Raw genomic sequence first — 21,026 nt, forward strand, 5'->3', positions numbered from 1 at the left:
ATTTTTGTATCAGGAACCACATGCACAGGCTTCAGAGAGCACGCAGCGGCCCAAGCTACCGTGGTTGCCGTGGTGATAAAGATGCTGCCTAGGGCGATAGTGCCGGCAGAGGGCGTATTGCTGCTTCAGGCGCACTGCGTAAAGTTTTGGCGTCTGTATATAAGTGGAGCTTTCGGCGCCTTTCATTTACAAAGAAGGGGTCCTTTCCATACCGACACTGTCCGTATTTACGACATGTACGTACATGGACTTCTAGGAACCGTATGTGTTACCGCCCTCTCTACACTCCAGGCAGTGACTTTCCACATTAAAAACGCAGGAGAGAGAGATAAACGGGATGGGCAGAACAGGGAGGTTAACCGGACGAAATTCTGGTTTGCTACCCTACGCTAGTGGAAGGTAGAGGAGAAATGAAAGACGAAAGAAACAGCAGAGAAAAAAATGACAACTATTCCACTCTGTGAAGATGGAATCACAGCGAACGCTGACGACAGTCAAGCTTCTCAAACGAAAAGCAAAATGCTTTCGCTGCCATTCCATCTTCACAGAGTGGAATGATTGTCATTTTTGCGTTGCGAGTCTGGCGTCGTTGCTCGGTCGGAGGTGCCCGGGCTCGCCATTGTCGTTTTGGTACAGCATCACTGGAACGTTCTTCGTCAGCGGTCGTTTCGCACCTGCACCGTTTACATTCTCGTTGCTGTTCCCTCCGGCGCCCCTCGTACGCATGTTGTTCTTTGGGTGTACGAACTATACGTGTCCGCCCCATCGATAGCGCAGCTGTTGAATGGCTCACACCCCCTTAATCAATGGCGCATGCCCCCGTAGACGCTGCCTCCCAATTACGACGACAGAAGTGAATTCTGCGTTGGAATAATGAGCGGCAACGGAGCCAGCTGTGGAAGATGATGACGCTCACGCCATTGCTGTCCTTATTGAAAAATTTGTAGGAAACATTTTTTTTCAAAAACATCTGTCCTTACCCGTGTGTCTGGGACCTCTGTGGGTCCCACGTGTGACAAGAATTGTTCAGGGGCGCGTTGCAGGTTCCCGATATGGCCTCGAGCTCCACCACTGGGAAAGCTGGCGCCACCGTCGGCGTGACGTGCTAGGAGGGATCACGTGGACATAGCGGCCGCGTCGGCTGCTTCGAGCGCGCCGAAGCGAGTTGAAAACGAGAGTTTAAATTCCCTCGTACGCTGCGGTCCTCATTTAGTGGCGAGATTTTCCCGCTTCGAGTGTCTCCTTTACAACGCTTGAAAGCACTACAATAGGTAGTGGCTGCCTTTGAAGGCGCACAACATGGTAGATTACTGCTCGGTTGCCGCAGTGCCGGACGTACGCAACGGAGGCCGGTGTCAGCCCTTTTTCTCACGTAGCCGCAGGACAAGAAGCTGTGTGAAGCTTGGCTCGCGAAACATAATACCGGCAAACAGTCATCGGCTACAACTCGGGTATGCAGCAAGCACAGACGCGAGAAAGATTTCTGCTACGGCGCCCGGTCTGCGATGTTCTGAAAACGCGCACTGAGACGCTCGCTCGAGTCCGCTGCCCGACTAATGCCATGACGGTTTGGTCTATGAACTTGTCGATGCTATAGATACTGGCAAGTTCAGTGGAGTGGAAAGGCAGCGGTAAGAAGCACATTTAAAAAAAGCATGGCATATGGTCATGTTTGTGTTATGAATTAATGCACTGGATTACAAAAAAAGGAGCAGCGGGGAATTGCACGCTGAGAACACCGATAAACATACAGTGCGACGCAACTCGAGAAATAGTATTGAAAGGTAAAATAATTTACAAGAAAAAAAAAAGATTTAATCGTCGCGACAGCACATCACAGTCCCCGTAGGCGTCGAAGTCTCTTCAATGAAATTATTTTTGAACAGCTCTGATAGCGCCCACGCAACAATGGTTGCTTGTATACTGTCAAATGCTCATATTCTGCGGCCCAAAGCTCATGGCACGGTGCGAGAACGCGCGCGCGTGAGAAAGCGAAACAGTGCGCGGACAAGCATGCAGACGCGCAATCGGTCGCTGCGAATCTGCGCGATCGCTGCATTGAGGCTTCATTCTATTACGCTCCGTTTAGTTATACAAACACTATAAGAACATATTTCAGATATTTTGCTCTCAGCGTTTACCTACCTTTCACGCAAGAAGCCGGTTCGGGAGACTCCATCGCGGCGACCGCGCGCAGTGGCGTTCACTGTACGTATTCGGTAAAGAGATAGCGTCTGTAAACGATTGTGTGCTTTCAGTTTGCCCAAGATTATTATTTAGACAGTAAGAAACTTCTCTCGTTTCGAAAGTACTTACAGAAATGTCCAGGAGAGCTCGCGCGTGGTGTTTTCAGTGAGCGCTGACAGCAAAACCTATGAGGAGCGTGCCACGTGATCCCTCATACTACGCCAGCGAGGCGCTTCCGATAGATGGCGACTCCGTAACTCCTCGCCGCCAATATGCGCCAATTGAACTTGGACTCTTTCTGCACTATCACCAGGATCGGTCCACATGATGATTTCTTCTGTTGCCCGTGCCGAAAAAATGGCTGTGGCTTAGCTAAGGTTAAGCCCAGGATGCGAAGCATACTAGCCTTTATTTTAGTTGTTGAACCACTGTTTAGCCTGGTGAACTGCTGTTGCTTGGCTATATTTGGTTCGGCTAGACGAAGAAACAACTCATGCGTTACTCTGCTTCGCCTTCAAGAGTGGAACGCGATAGCGTTCCCGTCGCCCCCCCAAGGGGTGTAAGACAATGGGCTACGGCGCAGCGACTACGCGCCCCGCATTGGACGCGGTGAGCGTCGAGCAACGCAGCGTTCGGCACGGCAACGAAATGTGTGCCTGAGCAAGCGACGCACGCCTGAGCCTTAGAAACAGCTCGTTTCTAAGGCAACACCGCATTCACTAGAGGCGCTTTTGTACCGCTTTGAAGCATCGTACTCGTGGCTCATTAAAGAAAGAAAAAATACTCGTGGCTCAGTGGTAGCGTCTCCGTCTCACACTCCGGAGACCCTGGTTCGATTCCCACCCAGCCCATCTTGCAAGAGTTCAGCCAAAGCCACCTAGAAAATCAGTCTCTGTAGCACGCCGCAACCTTCGCTTCTCATTCCAACGAGCAGCTCTGTCTCCAGGAGGTATCTCACCTCGTGAGTGTCTAGCAGAGGCAAGCGCAGCTGCTTATATACTGCCGCGACGCCGCGAGCGACGGCGCTAGTTGGAGCCCCGTTTCTCCTCTGTTGTGACGTCACGGTGTCACGTGGTATTGAAGGCGACACCGCCGCGCCTGAGGAGCTGGGCTGAGCTCTCGTAATATGCTTCGCATAAAAACTACAGAAGGTTAGTCATATACAGCTTTCGCTGAAAAGCAAACAAACGGGGAAAGAATGTAGGGAAGGTCGTGAACGTCCACGAGAATTGCAATCTCTCCGATAGGCCGATCGAACGTAAAAATCTGTCTTGTGGTGTGACGAATGTATATAGGTCGGCGTTCCAGGACTGTCCGCTCCGACAGCGGCCGGTCGTCAAGACGCGCCAGCGCGGTCGCAAGCGACTGCTTGTGTGCCCTGTATCGGAGACAGTGACAAAGAACGTGTTCGATAGTTTCTTCCTCGTCGCCGCAGTGGTCACATGCAGCGCTATCCTCCCATCCGACACAGAAAGCAAACGACTTCGTAAATGCGACACCAAGCCACAATCGGTAATGTGCCGTTGTCTGTGGTCGGGATAGTCCAGGTGCAGGCTAAAGTTGAAGACAGAGCTCCAATCGATGTAGACATGTATGGATGAAACTAGGTGTGTTCCATAACGATTATTAAGGCATCATATGCAAACACTCGAAGTTGCGCTGCTGCATCTGTTCTTGACAGCGGGACTGGCTCCTTCTGCAAGCCGTCTTCATGAGCAGATCGAGCAGCTTCATCGGCCCATTATGCCGCAAAAACTTCATTGGAAATGTTGGATTGAATTCTGGGGTTTTACGTGCCAAAACCCCGGTTTGATTATGATGCACGCCTTAGTGGGGGGCTCCCGAATAGTTTTGACCACCAGGGAATCTTTAACGTACCCCCAATGCGCGGAACACGGGCGTGTTGGTATTTCGCCCCCTTAGAAATGCGGCAGCTGCGGCCGGGATTTGATGCCGCGATCTCATGCTTTGCAGCGCAACACCCTAGTCGCTAAGCTACCGCGGCGTGTATTGGAAACGTTCGGTGCTCGCAAAGATTCTTCACGCCCGCAAAGCATGCTCACAATTAGAGTCGCCCATGTATTGGCGGTGGTCATAGTAACGAGGTACGACTGTAGTTTTCTCGCGCCGTGAAGTGGCCTGCGTCCACGGGCCTGTCTGCTTGCTGAAGAGAGAGAGAGAGAGTCAGAGGCCAATGCGTTTACCGGCTGAGTTCAGGGCCGTTAGGTCACGCGGTTGTTGACAACGGTGGTCACGTTCGAGCCAAGTGCTCACATTTAGACGCACGTAAATCAACGTCGGCGCTAAAAGGAAATAATCGTGCGTAACCTTAGAGATCGCGCAGCCTGCATGCAAAGTGTGTAACTTCGGTTCCCGATCCACCAGACGTATAGGTTATATATCTCTGGGCTTGCTTTTCTACTTGCTACGGAAATTAAGAGGAAGAAGTGGTGTTGGCTAGATCATGTAAATGCGTAGAAGAGAGATACCCGATGGTTTATCAGAGTGATAGAAATAGGTGCCAAGAGAGTTGATGCCCAGTTGAAGATAGCAGAGGATTAGGAGGTGTGATGGGGTTAGGAAATGTGCACATTCACGTGACCTGTTTTAAAAATTACGAAATGTGTGCGCGAGTATTGGCGCTCGGAATGTGAGTGCGTCGAGCATTCCCCCAGGCCACTGTCACTTCTCAATCACTAAATAAACAATGTTATTGTCGTTATGTATGTATGTACGTATGTATGTGTGTGTGTATGTATGTATGTATGTATGTATGTATGTATGTATGTATGTATGTATGTATGTATGTATGTATGTATGTATGTATGTGTGTGTGTGTATGTATGTATGTATGTATGTATGTATGTATGTATGTATGTATGTATGTATGTATGTATGTATGTATGTATGTATGTATGTATGTATGTATGTATGTATGTATGTATGTATGTATGTATGTGCCGAGGGTCCTGCGTAGCTTGTGCTAAAATTTCAAAATATGCGAACGCCACGCAGATGAACAGAACGAAGGAAATGTTGTTTGCCGTCGCTTGGAGCAAGTCAGACAAGTTTTCTATTTTGCCTATTTACATAATTAGTTATTACTGATTAGGTTATCGAATGTTTCCATCAGGGCAAAATCGCCGATAAGAAAATTGTAGGAGATCGTGAAAAACTCCCGATCCATTTTTCTGTTGCTCTATACGTGCTACATAAAAGCTTTTTGCAAGACGGAAAGAAAGCGCGTGATTTACGAAAACATGGAAACAAATTAAAGACAGTGTACTGCAGCTCACTGCACTCCGTGCGACGAGGGTTATTTTACTTTTGCTTTGTGGCTAAATAGACGATAAGAGACATCGAGCCGTTCACTTGCTTTATTGTCGCCAACTTAGCTTTCACTGCAGCTTAGACTTTTAGGGCGTGGCTCGTGCTTGACCAGCTGCAGGCGCGAGGCAGAAAGGCTCGGGGACCAGCTCTTTTTCAACGGATGAAACTTCAGCCGTGAACTGAGAATGCCGCACGCCTGCCTGAGAGCGTTCACGCAGAAAAAAAGCTTCAGCTCACGATTGTCTCTGACACAGATGCTCCCTAATTTGGCATCCTAGGTTCCAACAAGAGTGGGTGCTTGGGCCTGTTGGTGTTGCATCAAGAAAAGTAAGATCGCGAAAAAGAAGATACAGCGTGTTCAGTGAGTGGTGTTCAGCTGTGCGTCCGCGTCTGAGTTTTTTTATTCCGCCCCTGGTTTCATCAGCTGCCGACCTGTTCTTGAACGGTGCTGTCTGAGTTGGTCTCCTACTGGAGTTCCGTTTCTCACTCTGGAGCAAGGTTGCTATTGCTATTTCACGCGAAAATGGCTACTTGTGAGGTTTTCTAGCTATGAATAGTGCGGCACGGCGTGCCTACTTTTGATACTGTGGCGATATCAGTATCAGGTGATGGCAGCAGCACTCGAGGAAATGCTAGTGTATTCTTTGTCTACGGTCACAATTTTCATTACGATTATAGAGTATGCCCAGCTGTGCTCCATGCTCTTGTCTTCGTACATTGATTGTACGACACTAAATCATCGTTAGAACGTACCTGACCTATACCTGCGTTTAGTGGGCCAAAATTTAGTTTCTGTGTCAACGGCTTAGTCACTGATTGGCTGCTTTCTGTTACTTGGTTTGCTATCTTTGCTAATTGGCCAACAGTAACTCTCATTTTTTTTTTACGAAAAAGGTGAGGGGAGGGAAGGTGGTGCAACGTTTCATCATGCCGCGGTTCTTCTTTCTTTAGAATTTCTCTGCCATGTTGCAACGCCACTCACGCGGGCATACGAGTTGCAGTCACGCCACTGAATGAGCACGCTCGTAAGCTAAGTATGCGACCTTGACGTGGGCCGCGACGCGACACCATCGTGTCGGGCCGAGAACCTCGGTATGCAGACGTCTCCGCTGCTGCCGCTGCCGATGTATCTCACGCGCGACGGCTATGTAAACGCTCTCACCTTGCGACACGCGCTCGCACACCAGGAGCCTTACGCACACCTTGGAACGGAGATGCCACGGCTATACCGCTTACCCAAGAGGCGCCCGCTACAGGCACATCGCGGGTGCGGAGAAAACATCGCCAGAGGCCTCAGTATAACCGTCTCCACGCAGCCGAGGTCCTCAGGGTGGCGATGTGCATAATGTGGGGCGTCGTGCGTTCATCGCCTGCTTCGCCGCTTATGCATGTATGGATGTCTGCGGCTCCTTTAACGCGCCTCGTCAAAGAAAAGGACCTTGGGTCACACCCGTTTTGCGAGCGTGGCGCTAGCCGTGCGTGGAGAGAAGTGCCTCTGGAGTTGAATTGCGAATCCGGTGGCTTCGCGCGCGGGCTCCCGACGTGATGACGCGACCCGCATTTCGTCATCTGCGTGCGCCCCTTTACATGAGCGCGTCATATTTAGGGAGTTTTCCGAAGATGTAACAAAGTGTGTTTCGCTAAGCTCTCGCCGTGCGGTCTTTTTCGAACGCTTCAAGGTTTTGCGGCTGCACGCAGTTATAGCAAAGCGCATATGCTCTGGACGAAAAGCGTAACTATGTACGTGGTCTTCTGCTTCTTCCTCTTTTACACGCGATATGCGCTAAAGGGATCGTTGGTCATGCGGTAGCTTAAGCAGCGAATGAAATACGAAAATGAATCCACAATGAAACCTTCAAGAATACAGAAGAAAGAATCGAAACTTCCTAAACATATAAAGACCCTACAAAATATTTTAATCTTTCTTTAATCTTTAATCTTTTAATCTTTAAATTTTAATCTTTAATAACACCTACCTGATAACACAGGTAGGTGTTATCAATATGAATTGATAACACCTACCTGTGCACCGAAACACGATAAACTTACGTAAACAAGGTCGGAGCATGCGCCCAGCAGCTCCTGAAAAATATAAGAAATTTCCATTTATATATATAGTGTGTTAGCTAGTTAAGAATGATTGCATGCATGTTGACTACAAACGCAATTCCAAAATGGAAACAAAATCACGCAAACTTTTCAACATCGGTCAGTGTCTGTGCCAAGCAGCTTCGATGCCGTAAAACCCTCCGAACGACCTACCAACCTCAAGCATACGACCAACCGAATGTTAATTAACAGAGGCACTACTGAATGTTTCTACGGCCTTTTTATTCCTCAATTTGAAATTGATGGGTAGTGTTCCGACTGAAGGCAATGAAAAATTTGTCAAGCGGTATTGCTGGCAACGTGCATACTTGTGTGTTCAGAAATCTGTAACAATTACGGCTGCATTCTGAATCTTTGAGATTGACAAAATCAAATTAGAATGCGGATAAGTGTGCTTGCTCGGAGAACTGAGTTTTACTTGGAATAATGTTCCGCAGCTTTCCACGTGCGAAAGTGACGGTAAAGCACAGTGGAGCCTTCAGAAGCAGCCCCGCACATTTTACTTAACAATAAATCATTTTTTGCTCGCGCCCCCCCCCCCAAAAAAAAGAAAAAGAATATTCCCGAGTTTTATGTTCAGAGGAGCGAGATATTCTTGAGATCTCACACTTTTAAATTAGTCCCACAAATCATGAAGGGTGTGTCGCTGAGCAATGCCTGCTTCATTCCTGTTTCTTTCCTTGCTTTGCCAAAAAAGACAGATGCACACTCTTAAAATTTTCACACCCTTATGGGTGTAATGCGGGTGTATTCATCTTTTCACCCCTTGTAAACACCCTTGAAACACCCTTTTTCAGCGCAAAAGGGCGTTCAACAAGAAAACACCCTTGGAACACCCCCAGTCTTTCTAATTTACACCCTAATTATAAGGGAGTAAGTGAACAAGCTTACAGTATATGATAAATGAACATTGCCAGTTAAGGCGTTGATATTGGCTGTACATGAAACGCGCGCTACCTGCGCTTGAATAAGGTAGCTGGAATGATTAGATCGGGGCACCTAGGCAGCAGCGCACTGGCTCCGAACAGTGGTCAAAAACGAAGTTGCCCACGAATGTTGATATCGAACGGATGACACTAACGCGCAGACTTTGCATAGCCAGATATCTGCAAAAGGCTTCATATGATCAATAGCAAAATATTTACAATGCTATCACTCAATGCTTAAAGGTGTGCAACCAGTTAGACTAGGAATGGTTAGAAGTGAGGGCTAACGGTAAATAGCTCACCAACTTACGGTTTGTAGATGACATTGGCATACTCAGCAACACTGCAGACTATTTGCAACAAACGTTTGAGGAACATGTCGAAGAAAGTGTAAGTCTGACTGAGAGTTAGTATGCAGAAGAGAAAAGTAATGTTCCGCAGCGTGGCGAGAGAACGAATGTCATGGTCGGCAGTCAGCCTCTAGAACCTGCGCAGAAATACGTTTATTGAGCTTAATTAGTCGCAGGGGCCTCTGATCAAGGAAATTAACAAAAATAAAATATTAGCTGGAGAGCTTACGGCAGGCATTACTAAATCATGACCAGGGAGCTTACTGCTAACCATTGCTTTCTACCGGTAGTAACGTATGGGGCCGAAACTTGGAAGTTACCAAAGAAGCTTTGGAAGACGTTGAGGACCGCGCAACGAGCGATGCAATGAAAATTATTAGGCATGATGATAATAGACTGGAAGACAGCGATGTGGATTAGAGAGCGAACGGGGATAGCTGATATTCTGGTTGACATTATGGGGAAGAAGTCGTGCTGGGCAGACATTGCAATGCGTAAGGGAGAGAACTGCTGGTCTATTGGAGTTGCAGAATGGGTGCTAAGGGAAGGGAAGCACAGTCGAGGACGGCAGAGAATAATGTGGACGTGATGGAATTGGGAAACTTGAAGACACGTGGAACCAGTTAGCACAAGACAGGGGTATTGGAGATCGCTGGAGAAGCTTTCGTCCTGCGATGGACGTCAGAATAAGCTGATGATGATGATGACGTGACGACATCCATGCTAGCTTCGCGGCATGTCATTCATGTTATGTCATGCATGCGTGTCATGCACGTTCTGATAGCTCGATTTGCGTCGATTGCGCGGGGGGGGAGGGAGGGGGGCTAGTAGCGGCGTAGCCAAGTGGGGCACGCCGGACACTTGTAACGCTCACTAACAGTAAAATTTTTGCTGCTATGGCAATGGCCCCGCTCCTTCCCCCTCCACGGCCAATTGGGACCCCCCCCCCCCCTCACACGAAAAAATTTTCTGGTTACGCCACTGTCGGGAGAGGGTGTAAGATTGCTCTAGACCCCTCCCTGTAACTTGTCAACGGAAACGGGGGACGGGAGGGCAGCTGCCGCCGGGCCGCAAACCTTAGGCAGCCCAATTACCGGCTGCATTTCCCTTTGCACGTGAATACTGCCCTAATGCCATTACACTGTAGGATCTGTGGCGGTTCGAGGGCATGCGACATTAAAAAAAACCCATACAGCCATCAGCAAGTCTTAGCTTGAGCAGATCTTTGGGAGCTGGGCAAGACTCTCACAAAAAAAAAAGAGCTTGGCACCCCTCTTACAGGCATTGTCAACTCTGGGTCCCACCGCTGACTGTACATTTCCGGTAAAAAAAAAAATCACACCGGAACTCCTCTCGGATTTGTCTAAGTGTGCGTAAGCATTGTGACTCTTCCTCATCTACACGCAGTCCATGTCGTTATCAATGTTATGAGACTTGAGCCGACAAGTATAAGCGACAGCGCTGCGGCGACACGAGCTGCTCTGGTCGGCGGCGCAAGCAAAGTACTGCAGGTGGCGGGGCCAGACGCGCTGGTGACGTTCCGTTCGTTTTGAGCTGTTATCGCTCTTTAGCCCTCCTCATCCGCGCCGAAACATTATCAACCGTTCTCCGGCGGCGGCTGCTTGTGGCACGGCCGCGCGAACCGTATCTTGAAAGCGAACTGCATTGTGGACAGAGTGTGCCCACTGCTGAAACCTTCCCGCGCTGTGTTCGCACCGTTTACTTCGCTTTGAAAACAGACGCGCGTACACCTATCTTGAAAGTGTTCTGCGAAAAGCGCATAGTGCGGCATGAGCTGAGAGCTTCGTGAGCGCAGTGTTCTCGCCGCTTCGGTCGCGTTGAAGCGAGAGCTAGCACGAAGGTGAATTCACTCGCTGTAGCGGGTTCTATTTTGAAACGTATCGTGTGGTACGGACTGACGGACGGATGTTTTTTCTTGTTGGAGAAGTATAGAAATGCTTACGTTATAAAAAAAATCGCAGGGTTCGCGAATTTCGCGATAAGAACCAACACCAACCCACTCCTCGGCGCCCCGCGGAGCGATGCCGTCTTGATCGCCCCCTCCCAACCCCGGGAAAAGGGACACTACCTATCTCAGTTGAAGAAACGATGATGAAACAACGACAAGAACGGCATCTCCTAACGAGTTGTCTTATGGCCTCTGAGATTTGCGCGCGCAGCTGGCGCGCGCGAACCTGGGAGGCCCTAATTGGCCGCTTAATAGCATAAAAAGACAAAGATAATGCCAAATGACACAGTTAAAAATTCAAACAAATAACTGATCTTAATTATACTGTTTGGGAAAAAGAAATAAAAAATTAGACAGCCGCAACACACGCCACTAAAGCCACCACCGCCGGCATAACGCGGAACCAACAGTTGGCAACATTCATTCGCGCGTCATTGCTTCGTTCGCTTCGTCTTCGCAACGAGAGCCGCCATCTTCTCGCGCCTAACGTTTTGTATGGCTTTGTTCTCTGCAATCCGCGCCAAGGTCCGCGCACGCAGCTCATCGGTGGATGCACGTCTGCTTGGCGTCGCAATGCGGCCTGCGTCATTTTTTGGTGTTCGCGCAATCGGTGTGAAGCATGTCGCATGTGAAATGTTTGGTAGAAGTGCCTCACGTCCAAGTCAAGCCGCAGTACGGGTGTATGGCTGTGCGCCCTGTTCTCGGAAGCGTCAACGGCTTTCCGGCATGCGGATTTCAGGTACGTGCAAATGCGTTTCGCCCTCCTATTGAGCTCCGGCGCAAAGCGTGCAATATTTCATGTGAAAGATGCAGTGCCCGTCATCATGGTGTGAATTTCGAGCGGCAAACGAGAACTTTGGCATTTAGAGCACACCGCGGCTGCTAAGTTAGCGTGGAAATTGTTTTACCTTACCGTAATATGTTGCTGTCAGTCTAATCTGCGGCTTGTGGACAGCTAGCCCATTGACTTTTGCTTGTGGCAGCGATAAGTATATAAATTGAGGCGGTAATAATTTTCGAGAGCAGAGAGTTGTTTCGCTCGATGTTTGGTCGTGTTCATGGCGTTATGAAAGCTAGAAAACTAACTGGCTTTATCGTGCTTAGTTCCAACTCCACGGGGCGTAACGTTGGAGCTGTATATGCTTGTTTTCGGTCTCACGAGTACCACTTTCATGCTTTTGTTGCATGAGAGGTAGCTGCTGCATGCCGTCTGGGCAGAATACAACAAAAGCAATTTCCTCACTTTCATACGTATGCAATGTGACGTAACAAAATTTCCAGCGTTTTATTCGGAGCGTAAATATCCAGTATAGTTTAGTAAGAAACTCGAATTCTGTCTTAGCTTAGTAGGCGTGAAACAAGTGAAACTCTTTCCTTTTTGAATTCGCCCGCAGATGCGTCATCGGGTAATTGACAGTAGCTTCGCTACGTGAGTTGTTTTATGCGCCAATATTGCCTGGTTAAGTATCCTGTTAATTTATGCCGACGCTCGTTCATCTTGATTTTAAGCGGTTACTATCCCCGAGTACCGGACGATGCCAAACTTGTGAGGTGTAGCAAACGCGGGAAATTCAATGTGGCGTGGCTGCAAGTTCCTGTTTTTACGTTTCTTGCATTCAAAGCCAACAGAGTATCACTGATTTATTTTCCATTTCTGCTGTACTTGATCAATCTAATGTGACAACTGCATTTGCTCTTTAATGTTCTCCATTTACTGTGTATTCAGCTTGGCTGCCGTCCTCTCTTCAGAGGATGCTGCTGTGATAGCTCTTTCGTATAGCACATGCCTCTAGGCTCTTGTGTTTCAAGGGCTCTGGCGAGGCAGCAGTGCTCCAAGTAATTTTACCATCCTGTATATTTTCTATTTTGCATCATTCTTCCACGATGGATTTTAATGTTCATACTATTTGTCATTAGTCATCGCCATAATTTTATAGCACGTAGATTTTACGCACTTTACAGCGACAATTTTTAGGCCAGTTTACAGCCAAGTTACATCTTCCATAATACATCGTCAACATTACCACTTGTCATGGCCCTCTTTGGCCAAACCTGGCCCTTGCGCCATAAAACACCACACATCATCATCATCAGCTTGGCTGCCAGAAAATGCTTGAATTTCTTTCAGTATCCAAGTGACGAAATATTCCACTGACGGCCGTGTGTGAAACACGCAAGATGACAAAACTGATAGCAAAATGATGAGATATTTCTTTTATAGCGTTTGGACTCGACTTTTGGTGAGGCTGTCGATCGACCTTGGGCCTGGTGACAGCACACCCGACATCGCCAAAGTGCAGCCTCTCAGTTGAGTGCCCCCGAATGGACCATCAACATCGGAAACTGAAGCAGAGCCAGGTAGGGCCAATTTTTACTTTGGAACAGAATACTGACAGCTGCCTCTTTTTTTAAGAACTAAATAACATATTTACAAACCAATCCTTTCCTTTGTGCAGCCTACATAGAATTGTTTTTTGTTCTTATACAGACCTTCAGAAAGCAGTTCTTCTGAACCCTTTTTGCATGCACAAATAAATAAAGGGGAGTTCACTTTCTGAAGAAATTGATGCACTGAAATGTGCGTTCGACACACAATGAGATGCAAGGTAACCAACAACTTTAAAGCGGTAAAAAAACAAGTTTGAAACAAGTTCTAACATCATAACCCGCCTTGGCATACGGATCTAAATATAACAGCAACAGAGGTGCATGCAGAGAAGTGTTTGTAAATGTTTGCAAGATATGTACATTGTCCATGAAATTGTTTTATTTACTTAGAGCTTCTTGGTGCCATGGCAGTGCAGTAAAAGCTCAAAATGATGCCCCTGCTCCTAATAAAGCACCTTTAGATATTAAAATTAAATTATGGGCTTTTACATACCAAAGTCACAGCCTGAAGTTTTGGGAACCTGGCCTTCTTTAATGTACACCTGAATGTAAGTGCATAAGCGTTATTGCATTTTATCCTCATTGGAGGGCAGCTGTCATGGCCTAGATTGAAGCTGGGACCAGCATGACTGAGCAGCATGGCATCATAGTAAGTGGGCTATAACACTAGGTCAAAATGAGAAATACTGCTTAGAACTACCAACTTCTTGGCTCACAAGCACTTTGCACTAAGTTAAAGGAGTATGGAGTACTGACAGCGACTGTTTATGTACCAATTTCTTTTTAACCTGACTCCATTATTAAAGTGCGAAGCTTCAATTAGTCAAAACCAGCCTAAATTACAGAACCAGCTCAAAACACGCACCATGTATAGCTGGATTTGGACATGAAAATGGAGTCAATTCATGTCGCCGAAAATGGAGGTGGCAGTCACACTATTTCATGCATTTTGCCTAAAACATAGTCAATAATTATTCAATTTCCAAAATATTCTTTTCAAAAAGTTTTTTTTCAAGCATGAAAGGAGGAGCCAAATGGTGTTCAGGTGCACGAGCGGTTAGTTGCACGGCACTTGCATGTGTTCACTGGCTTCTTTCAAGCTTGAAAGAAACATTTGTTGCACCTATTGAGCAGTAGAAAGCTGGATTGGGAATTTTTCATGGTGCTCTACAATTTTCGCACTGACACTTTTGCTTTGAATATAATATTTGAACAGTTAAGTAATCGTTGTTAACTAATTACCTAATTACGAAAAATGCAAGAATTGGTTTCACTTCCTCAAAACGATGGCAAACGACATTACCTTGGTGCTGTCCAGCTACGTTGCAGTTGTACATATTTAAAGCTTGCATGTGTTATACAGACCACCTGGTAATTACAAGGCATATATAGAAGTGGCTAAGTTGTGTAAGCCAGCCATGTGTAGCGAATCATGAGAAACAGCCATGTTTCTTTGACTTAAGGGCATGATAAGATTGACATGCTCGACACCTTGTATCAGTGTGTTCTAGGCCTGTTCGTAGTTTAGCAACTACATAAACAATATTTCTCCACGTGTAAGCTCATATGCATCTTTCAAGTATATTGCCTCGTGTGTCCAAAATAAACCATCCTCGCGCTTCCTTCATTATGTCTTTATCTGTTGCTGTGCTAAATTTTTAACATGCAACTGCACAAATTTTCATCTAGTTTTCATGTTTCCTCGTTGTTTGGTGGCTTTATTTCTGAACAAGTTGTTTTCGTTAAACCCTGTTGCACACAGCAGTACACAGCATTTCTGCCTAGAGTGGAAATGGTTTTTTTTTTCAGATTGACATAAATACACCTTGCCTGGGCAATGTAAGGCATTCTACATAACACTGCCATGCAATAATGTTTATATTGTATTCCAGCATCATGCAGAACTGTTTACTTACCAGATTAGAATATGTACAAGTGTTGGAAGTAACAGAACTGGAAGAAGCCAGCAGATAATGAGGCCAAGGAAAGCATACAGGAACATGTGTTAAGTTTTTTTATATGAAGTATAGAAATGATAAATTCTGGGTAAGTGAAAGTGGATTAAAAGATATCCACCTGTGGGTGGAGAACAGACCCATAACCTTCACATTACACATGTGATATACTAACCACTGTGGTACTACTGCCGTGTTCGAGCGTCGACAATCTTAGGGGCCATTGTGGACGGTTGAATGCTGCCTCGGTGGCACAGTGGTTAGTGCATCGCATGCCTAATGCAAAGGCTGTAGGTTCGTTCTCCCCCCATGCCTGGTTGTTTTTTTTTTACCATTTTCGTTTCCCTTTATCATTTCTACATTTAAATAGAAAATTACAAATAAGTTTCCACGTGCCTTCCCTGGCATCTTCCAGCTGTGATTCAGAAAAATTTTGACCCTCAGTATCCTTTCTTCTCCTTTGGAAGAACAGGAGCTTCATTTTAAAAATAATGAATTCACCTTGTTCAGTATCTCAATGTGGTCTCAAATCTTATCATAGCATGTGTATTACTAAGTGAAGTTTTTGTTAAGATGATATAGCATGGGACCTAATTAGTAGCCTTTGTGTACAGATATATGACTAGTCTAATAAATAGGAGGATTTTAAGAAGCACTTCTAACATGGTCTGAGCATGTGTTTAAAAAAACTAATCTAGCATGATTTCAGGCATAACTGTTGCCCCTGAAAAATATTTGGATAATATGCATTGGCATTGTTTTTAGAGAGCACCAATACTGCTTTGATAGAGGTAGCCTCGTGGAACATGAAGCATCGCTTCTTGCTGAGTCAAGGAAATATTTGCATATCTGAGGTGCATGTGTCATAAGCTCGAATGCTGTTTAGAGGCTGCTAATAAGAAAATTACTTGACTTGCCTTCCAGAGATTGCTTCAGTAGTCTATGCTACTCCATCATAAACAATTTACCAGGGTGAACATTCACCACAGTTGGCTTTGCAATGTTTATGCAAAATACCGCAATTGGTTACTAGACATGTGACTGCACTAAAACTTGGAATTAATGACCAGTAAGATTTATGGGACCAGCAAAACTTAGTTTATTACTCCAGAACAAAATGCGAGGCACTTCGGTTATTTCTGCCATAGAGTTTCTTACAGTAATTACTAGAGGGAACTCTGGCGCTGCAGTCGTACCACCATGGGAATGATGGGAAGCACATGGATTTGTCGGATAATCGTGCTTGTGAATTCAGACGTTCTTGTGGCTTCGTATATTATACGCTATATAAATCTCATTGCCGTAAATTTCAGCGCAGTCTATACTCTTCGAAGTGCAGAATACGGCGTCAACACGCACAATTGCTATTAATTGCAACGATTGAGCTTGTCCAGGTAGCCAAATCGAAGGGCGCCAAGCGTCTCAAGGCACTGGTATGCCCGCGATAAATTCATCAGGGCGTTGCACTCGCTTGTCGTTACATGCCTCCGTGGCTTAATGGTTTCAATATCAGACTTCTGTTCTAGAGTTCCTGTGTCTGAATCCTGTCGTCGGACGATTTTCATGTTTATTTATTTATTACACAGTATATTGTTGAGAATGACTAGTTTACAAAGTCACAAAGCCGTTTGAAGCCAAACAGATGAAGTTTAGGCAAATCCATGTACTTCCCATAATTTCCATGCTGCTACAGCCGTTCTTGTTTGATCTCCTGTGGACACTAACGTCAGAGTTCCCTCTAGTAATTATTGTATGAAACTCTGATTTCTGCGCCTCACTCGTGCAGAAGCGGCACCACACCTGCTGCGTAAACATGCACTACCTTTCGGCCAAGTGCAGGGAATGCTGTGAACTCGCCCTGTACAAAGCCTGCACTAAGTAAAACGAATCACAACGTGCAGGTGCTGCCACGTTGAACTGGTGGAATGAGGAGTGAAATTCAGCACCTCCTGAACTAGTTCAGAAAGTGCAGGTTAATCTAGTGGAGATTATATAGTAACAGAAGTTGAGTGATTCTGCGTTACATTCACGAAATACACTTCATGATACTTTTCCATTTATTTCATCAGTTATTAAGAATCCCTTTTGCATTGTTGGACAAAACTACAGAATGCCAACATATTTTCTAGCATTCACTGGTAACAAACATGTCAAAACTTGTTCTAGTGTCTGGATTGCCGCTTTAGCCGTTAACCCCCAAGTTAATTCCGGAAAAATGCACCAAATTTTTTACGTACTCAATTTTTCGGCGTCATTCTCATTCTAAAAATATATTACTTCATTGGTCTCTGGTTAGAAATAACACAAAAATAAGAGCTGCTCTTGAGGGCAGCTTTCCCTCAATGCCGACTGTAACTCATCTTTGACAATACGAGCAGCATAACATCGGGCAGAAAGAGTGCAACTCGTCATTGGCGATATTGGTACTACCTCCAGTCACTAGTACAGCTTGGGATCAATGGTTAAATGTTGCGACTTTGTTGATGCCCAATTTTAATTCTGCAGCTGTTACACTTGGGTGTAGCATGTGTATGTACGTGTGCATGCATTAAAATGACTTCACGCTAGAGCAAAGCAACTGTAGTGCAGAGAGGCATTAGTCATCTTTATATATTTGCTTTGTAAAGATGCACTAAGTTTATTTTTTGCAGTATAGGCTTGGCGCTAATTGGCCAAAGATGCCCTTGTGCTATTAAACCTATCAATTAATTCGCTTTTTGCAGTAGCAGGTGCTTATTCCTTTTTCAGGATCGGTCTGTGAGTTTTAATTTGTTTTTCTTGAACTGTGCAATTTCCACTCACAGGACTGCATGTCATGTGAAGTGTTCCTTTTTCAATCAAGAATGTTGAGGTTGTGTTTGTGAAACTCGATTTCTTGCCTCAAACGAGCTTGTACAAACTGACCAAGCTGATAATTCTACCTGCTTATATATTAAATGTGTTGCGGTTATGAACCCTCATAATGAATGACACACAGTATAAAAATTTTATCTAATAAAACGATTTAATGAAATTTTTCATGTTTTTCGCGTTCGTGTTCACTTCTCTACTCTCGTGTCCTGTCTGCATGTCTCGCCTCTTTTTTTTTGCATATTAAATATCGTATAAACTTAACCATGCTTTTTTACCACAATGCAGGGGGAAAAAGCTCCGGTAACACCATGCATTCAGTATGGTGGCCCAGACGTGTATGCAAGCAACCTCCTTCATGTGGACCAAGAACTACTCTGCAGTGTCTCACAGTCTTCCATGCGAAGCCCTCAACATTCTCGTCTCAGTGGAATGGCTGCCCATCTATCTGCGTGTCCATCACCAAGACGGCTAGTTGTAAAGCTCCTGTACCCGTTTAAGAAAGCTTAATGATTTTTTTTATTTAGTTTTCACGGTTGGCCGTAGAATCTTAACATTTTTGATGTTTCTAACGTTTTTACCTGGCACAAAGTGGCGCAATAACTTTAAACCAGTGTAATGTATTTAAGTGAAGCTCACTCTAATGCCTATGTGGTTTTGTTTGTGTTTAAGAAATTTGAATGTCTGATGAGGTAACAGCATTTAAATTTGTCATCGTGGCTTGGTTCAATGAGCCGCTAGGAAATAAGATGCAAAACTTATCACATGCCAGTTGTAGCATTTTTGTATTCATGACTAAAGTATACACGTTTCAAAAGATGGAAAGTGGGGAAAAAAAGCCTCAAGAACATAATCATCCTAGGATTGTCATGTCCTTACAACTCTGCAATGACTAATGCCTCATGCATATTGGGAGCAGAATGGTCGCAATGCCTACAGGTATACTTGATAAGAGACTAGCTTGCAAAAATTTAGTTGAGAGTTAGCGCTCATCCTGTCTGCTTCTAGTCTGTGTCCATGCCACTTCGCGCTACAATCAAAGATCATGTTACTGTACCAACTCGCCCAACTTTTTATCCTTGTGTTAAAGACACACTCAGACTTGTTCTTACTTATGTGACCGGTTATTTTTGTGCTTTATAATAAGATGCAGTGCTTTTCGAATGAAAACGTGATATTTAGTAGTGAGGTTATTTAAAAAAACTGTTCTGCTTAAAATTTAATTGAGCAAGCCTGTGCCATTATTCGGTGCTTATGTCTTTGTATTGGTATGGTTTTACTCATCTTCCTTTTTACTTTTAAAATGTGCAAACATTATTATGTAACCATTTCTCTTGAATGAAATAAATACTTCTGACATTTCGTCACAAATTTTACAATGATGTTGTTCAATTACGTAACCTTAGACTAGCTGATTGTTGTTCTGGTAGCTTAACTTACAATGCCTTTGCAATATTCAATGCAAGCACATGGTGAAAAATAAACTAAGTTATTGGGTATAAGCAGGTATCTTTCAGTAAATGGAGCATACATATATTTCAGGAAATAGTGCATGCTTATATATTGAACAGCAAGGACAGCTACACATGCTGTTTTGTTCGTAAATGCTGAAACATGATTCGACGTGGAAGCACTTTGTTCTTTGGCTTTGAGTGCTACCTTTAAGTCATGTGTCAAAGTAGTAGTAGAAGCATCCCGTGGCGATAAATGACAACTTTGATGAATAGAGGTGTAAAATGTGTGCTTAAAACGGCAAAAAACTGTTTGACAGGCAAACATATGCTGCTGTAGTACTGTACTTGTTACCGTTGCCAATCCATGCATTGCTTGTGCTCTATTGCATTCAATATGAGCTACAACAACGAGCTGTGGTGTCTTTCCCTCCTGGTCTCGCTGGTGTTGCGAAAATGTTTGACCAAGAAAAGTGGAGGTTTTTAATTATTTCTGAAATGCATGTAACTATGCTTTTGGCTGTGTGCTGTTTCCACGGGGTTATAAGTACTGGTGCACCAAGGTGCGGGAGATCCTGTGTCCTTAGTGCAGCGCGCATTGTTATTGCGCTCTGCATCCGACCGGCAGTGTACTATCACTGCAGAGGAAGATTACGAAAAGCATGGCCTGTGTGCCTTGCTGCAATGGTGAAACCTTCAATTGTTTGCCTGAAAGGGACGCGCGTTATGCTACCATATGACGGACCAGAAGCGCAATATGACGACGCCTCACAGATTCTGGCTCATACTGAACAAGGTAGTACCGTAGCTAAGGCTAGGCAGCATTCACAACAGCTAGTCTGCCCATTAACTACATGGCTGTAGTGAACGCTAAAATACTTCCAGGGATAACACCCTTTTGGAAGCGTGTTGTCCATGCTACACCCATATTGAAATGGTGGTGTCTCTGTTACACCCCATATAGAAAGGGTGTTGTTAGCTTTACACCCATAGGCGAGGTGACGTCATATTAACACCCCTTCTCTTGTAGGGTGTTAATTTGCACCCTTTGCTTGAGGTGTAGCAATACACCCAAAAAGGGTGTCACCCATGGGACAAGTCATTTACACCCTTAAGGGTGTTAAAATTTTTAGAGTGCAATGCGTTGGCCGATATGGTGCGGCAAAGCTCTACCATTGATTGCATCCTTTACAGTCACCAAAGTAACGTCATTTCTAGAGCTTGGGTATATACAGCATTCTGGTGCGGTCGAAGAACAATGGAATTCTACGAAGTAGTTTCAACTCGCGTCCGGACTCCATGCACCGTTAGAAACACATTCTGCGGCAGCCTGGTATACTTATGAGCCTGGTATAGTAATTCATTTACTTGTTTAATTATTTATCATTCATTTATTCATTCATTCATTCATTCATTCATTCATTAGCATGTAAATAAAGGAAAGATAGGCTCCTTTATTGCCAGCAGCTACCCATCTTCTCAGGGCAAGCGATACCAAAAGCAGACAAAGA

General features: G+C 45.2%; 1 protein-coding gene and 1 long non-coding RNA gene across 3 annotated transcripts in view; both read left to right on the forward strand.

Annotated features, from left to right (window-relative positions):
• The window catches only part of wake (wide awake), a 505,847-nt gene that overhangs the window by 376,285 nt on the left and 108,536 nt on the right, over nt 1-21,026 (forward strand). The window lies entirely within an intron of this gene.
• Nucleotides 11,102-19,435, forward strand: LOC135920957 (uncharacterized). Its single transcript, XR_010570373.2, has 3 exons — nt 11,102-11,610; nt 13,093-13,229; nt 18,353-19,435. It is a non-coding gene; the product is annotated as an uncharacterized lncRNA (long non-coding RNA).

This window comes from Dermacentor albipictus, chromosome 8 (genome assembly GCF_038994185.2).
Source record: "Dermacentor albipictus isolate Rhodes 1998 colony chromosome 8, USDA_Dalb.pri_finalv2, whole genome shotgun sequence".
NCBI classification, from domain to species: domain Eukaryota; kingdom Metazoa; phylum Arthropoda; class Arachnida; order Ixodida; family Ixodidae; genus Dermacentor; species Dermacentor albipictus.